A 4910-nucleotide genomic window follows, 5' to 3' on the forward strand; every position below is an offset into this window, starting at 1 on the left:
ACATCTGACAGAAACTTTTTCTTTTAATGAAAAGACAAGTTATGTGGGATTGTGCCCGTGACCAAGTAATTTGAAAAATTAGCATATCATGGTGAGTGTTCTATGGCAAATAATTTTTCATCAGGGAACCAATCATCTATGTCCTCAGTATCATTTTGTGCACAATCAGGAATGTATTCTAGTCTAGATGGGTGATCAGTGACAACATTTTCTACTCCTTTTTTATCCTTTATCTCTAAGTCAAATTCTTGTAAGAGTAGGATCCACCTAATCAACCTAGGTTTTGCATCTTTCTTTTCCAAAAGGTTTCTTATTGCAGAATGATCAGTGTATATAGTGATTTTCGAAAGTACAAGGTATGAATGAAACTTGTCCAGTGAAAAAACTACTGCTAGCAACTCCTTTTCAGTGGTAGCATAATTAAATTGAGCCTCATTCAAGGTTTTGCTAGCATAGTAAATCATACGAAATACCTTGTCTATCCTCTGGCCAAGCACAGCTCCAACAGCTGTGTCGCTGGCGTCACACATCACCTCAAAGGGAAGATTCCAATCCGGTGAGGTCAGCACTGGTGCAGTCACCAATCTTTCTCTAAGAAATTCAAATGCCTGTAAACAAGTAGAATCAAAATTAAAAGGTGCATATTTCATCAATAAAGAAGACAGAGGTTTTGCAATTTTTGAAAAATCTTTAATGAAGCACCGATAAACACCGGCATGGCCTAAAAAACTTCTGACTCCCTTGATTGTTGTCGGTGGAGGTAAATTCTGAATGACTTTCACCTTGGACCTGTCCATCTCAATTCCCTGCTCAGATATGCGGTGTCCTAATACAATACCTTCTGTCACCATGAAGTGACACTTTTCCCAGTTGAGTACAAAGTTCGTTTCCTCATATCTTATCAAAACAGTATTAAGATTATTCAGACATGCATCAAAAGACTGACCAAAAATGGAAAAATCATCCATAAATATCTCTAGAAAATTTTCAACCATATCATGAAATATAGCAGCCATGCATCTCTGAAAAGTCGCAGGAGCATTACAAAGACCAAAAGGCATGCGTCTGTAGGCAAACGTACCATATGGGCAAGTGAAAGTTTTTTTATCCTGATCTTCAGGTGCAATCACAATTTGGTTGTATCCTGAATACCCATCTAAAAAGCAATAAAATTCATACCCAGCAAGCCTTTCTAGCATTTGGTCAATGAAGGAAGGGGAAAATGGTTTTTACGGGTTGCGTCATTCAATTTTCTATAGTCTATACACACACGCCAACCTGTAACTGTCCTAGTAGGTATCAGATCATTTTGCTCATTCTTAATGACAGTTATCCCCCATTTTTTCGGTACACATTGAACTGGACTCACCCATGAACTATCAGAAATGGGATAAATGATACCTGCATCCAGAAGTTTTATCGTTTCAGCCTTCACTACTTCTTGCATCTTGGGATTCAATCTCCTATATGGTTGGACCAAGGGGTTGATGTTCTCTTCCATTAATGTCTTGTGCATGCAGATAGATGGATTAATGCCTTTGATATCTGCGACCTTCCAAGCAAACACACTCTTATGACTTTTGAAAACATCCAGCAGTCTGGTCTCCATCTCACCTGTCAAAGAAGAAGAAATTATGACAGGTAAATTTTCATTCTCACCTAAAAATACATATTTGAGATGGGTAGGTAATGGTTTCAATTCCACAGTTGGTGGTTCTTAAAGACTTGGTTTCTGTAGGACTAAATCCTTCCGGTCACCAAGATCTTCGAGTCTGAGCTTGCTTCCTTTTCGCCATGACTGGTTATCATTCAAGTAAGCTGTCATCTTTTCTATCTCTACATTGATTAAGTCATCATGAGGAGGAGATATTAGTGCAACTTCTAATGGTTTCTGCAATGTATCCTGCAAAAAATCATATAAAAGTGAGTCAACAGCGTCAATTTGAAAACACTCTTCATTACTTTGTGAAAATTTAAGTGCATTAAACACATCAAAGGAAATTTTCTCCTCGCCTACTCTCAAATGTAGCTCTCCCTTTTGGACATCGATTAGTGCTTTTCCTATTTCCAGGAAAGGTATTCCTAGAATAAGTGGCATGTCCAAGTCCTCCTCCATATCAAGTTCCACGAAATCCACCGGAAAGATGAACTTGTCGAATTTCACTAGCACATCCTCTATTATCCCTCTGGGGTATTTGATAGACCTATCCGCCAATTGCAACGACATCCTGGTGGATTTCGGCTCTCCCAAGCTCAGTTTCCTGAAGATAGAATATGGAATTAAGTTTATACTCGCACCCAAATCACATAAAGCCTTATGAAATTGCGCATCATTAATAACACAAGGGATAGAGAAACTCCCTGGATCTTTTTTCTTCGGTGGAATCTTGTTCTGAACTAGTGCGGAACAATTTTTTGTTAAATTGATCATTGCATGCTCCTACAATTTTCTCTTGTTGGAGAGAATCTCCTTCAAGAACTTAGCATAGCTAGGCATTTGCATCAATGCATCGGCGAGGGGATGTTTATATTCAATTTCTTGAATACTTCTAGGAATTTAGCAAACTGAGAATCTAGCTTGGCCTTCTTGAGAGCTGCAGGAAAAGGTGGTGGAATAACAATATTCGATTGTGATGTGAGTGGTGGTGTGGAAGTAGAAGACTTACCTGCAGTTTTTTCTAATACAGCTGGTTCTGAATCTTTCTCGCCTCGTCTCTCACCTTCGATTCTCTTTCCACTTCTTAATTCAACAGCCTTGACCTGCTCCTTTGGATTCTTTTCCGTGTCACTTGGCAAAGTACCCATCTCTCTGCTGGACATCGCTTTAGCTAACTGCCCTATTTGATTTTCCAGATTCTTAATTGATGCATCCTGATTTTGCATTCTGGTCTCAGTGGATGATATGAACTTCTGCATCATCTGTTCCATGCTTGACTTCTCCTCCTGATGCTGTTTTCCATAGTTCTGATTCCCATATGGCCTATTGTTCTGTCCTCCCCACGAAAAATTCGGATGTTGTTTCCACCCTGGATTGTATGTATTTGAGAATGGATCATTCCTAGGGCGGTTTTGATTTCCTACATGGTTCACCATTCCTCCCTCTGGCTGATATGATGGATTGATTGTATGACAATCTTTTGTGAAGTGTTCAGCACCACATTTCTCACACCACATTTCTTGAATACGCATTGCAGACTGCCCTAGAGTTAGCTCTTCAATCCTCTTATTCATGACTTCAAGTTGAGCTGTTACTGAGGTGAATGCATCAACTTGATGCATTCCTGCGGGTCTCCTGGCTGCATTCTTGTTGGATTGAGGGTGATAGCTACTGGATGTCATCTCCTCCATTAACTCATATCCATCTTCCGGTGATTTTCGTAACAAATTACCACCCGCAGCTGCATCTAACATGGTGCGATTTGAGTGAGGAAGACCATAATAAAAAGTTTGTACCACAAGACCGTCTGGTAGTTGGTGATGTGGGCATCTCCTCAATAGATCTTTGTAGCGCTCTCATGATTCATATAGTGTTTCATGTTCTCCTTGAGCAAAGGTTGTGATGTCAGCTCCTAAATTCATCGATTTGGACGGTGGGAAGTATTTGGTAAGAAAAGCCTTTGCGAGATCATCCCAAGTGGTGATGGAACCTGCAGGTAAATTTGTTAGCCATGATTTAGCCTTATCTCATAACGAAAAAGGGAATAAACGCAAATGAATAGCATCATCAGAAACTCCCTGCATCTTGAAAGTGTCACAGATTTCTAAAAAATTTGTCAGGTGAGCATATGAGTCATCGATTGTCATCCCACCAAACTGGACTGTGTTTTGCACCATTTGAATGATAGCATGCTTTATTTCAAACTGATTTGCTGCTATGGTTGGCCTGATGATGCTTGGTCTTGCGTTTTCGATAGATGACATAGCACTATCCAGCATTGACCTGTAGATAGGTGGTGCATTATTCTCAGCTTCTTCATCTTCACTTAGTCGTTCTTTTTCTATCATTTCTTATTTTTGTTGCCTTCTTATTCTGCGAAAAGTTCTTTCAATTTTTGGATCAAAAGGCAAAAGTTCTGCTTCGGGTGAATGTTGCATACACTGCAAGAGAATCCTGCAGTTCACAGATGAAACTAGTGATTAAAATTGAAGTAGAGAAAATTAAATAATATAAATTAAAGTAATCAATAGTCTCCGACAACGGCGCCAAAAACTTGATCGAGCAAATACTAACACTTAAAATTAAGTATAATTATCTATCTTTTATGCTCAATATTATCGCAAGTGCACGACTCAAGTTATAGAAAAATGTACGGAGTACGAGTATCGTCCTCAGGGACTACGTCACAATAACTCAATTATTTTATTTCTCTACCCAAAGTAACGAAGATTGGATAATTGATTATTCTAAAATTATAAAGTAAATAATTCAACTTAAAATACTTGAATGAAAAATACAATTAACCACAGCAATGCTTAGCACAGAAAAATATAATATAAGGAAATTTCGTTGGAATCTCGGTTCACCTTCCCCCTAATTGAATCTGGACAATTTAAACTTACTTTTACACTCATAAATTTGACAAGAATTCCTGAAATATCGACACTCTCTCTTAAGTTTATGCCAATCTAATTCAAGTTAATGAAACAATCAAATCTCTTTGATTATTTATCATTACTTATTGCTTTGCGTTCATTGAATTCCTACAACTTTCAACCTGGTGGTCTATGATTATCAACATGTACTAAATATCATATCTCTATGCATATTTTAAGTCCATGAATTTTATCATTCGTACTAATTATGAATATATCTCTCGACAGCAATTTACAACTTACGAATCTATGCTAAAGTTAGCTACTCCTCAACAAAGAATAATAAATTATGATAAAATCAAATACTTGTATAAAAC

At 37.9% G+C, this 4910-nt stretch overlaps 1 non-coding gene across 1 annotated transcript; it reads left to right on the forward strand.

Moving 5' to 3' along the window:
* The first annotated feature begins 3469 nt into the window (after positions 1–3469).
* Positions 3470–3576, forward strand: LOC140870094 (small nucleolar RNA R71). The gene has a single exon (XR_012147074.1). It is a non-coding gene; the product is annotated as a small nucleolar RNA R71 (small nucleolar RNA).
* The last annotated feature ends 1334 nt before the right edge of the window (positions 3577–4910 follow it).

This window comes from Henckelia pumila, chromosome 4 (genome assembly GCF_033568475.1).
Source record: "Henckelia pumila isolate YLH828 chromosome 4, ASM3356847v2, whole genome shotgun sequence".
Lineage (NCBI taxonomy): Eukaryota > Viridiplantae > Streptophyta > Magnoliopsida > Lamiales > Gesneriaceae > Henckelia > Henckelia pumila.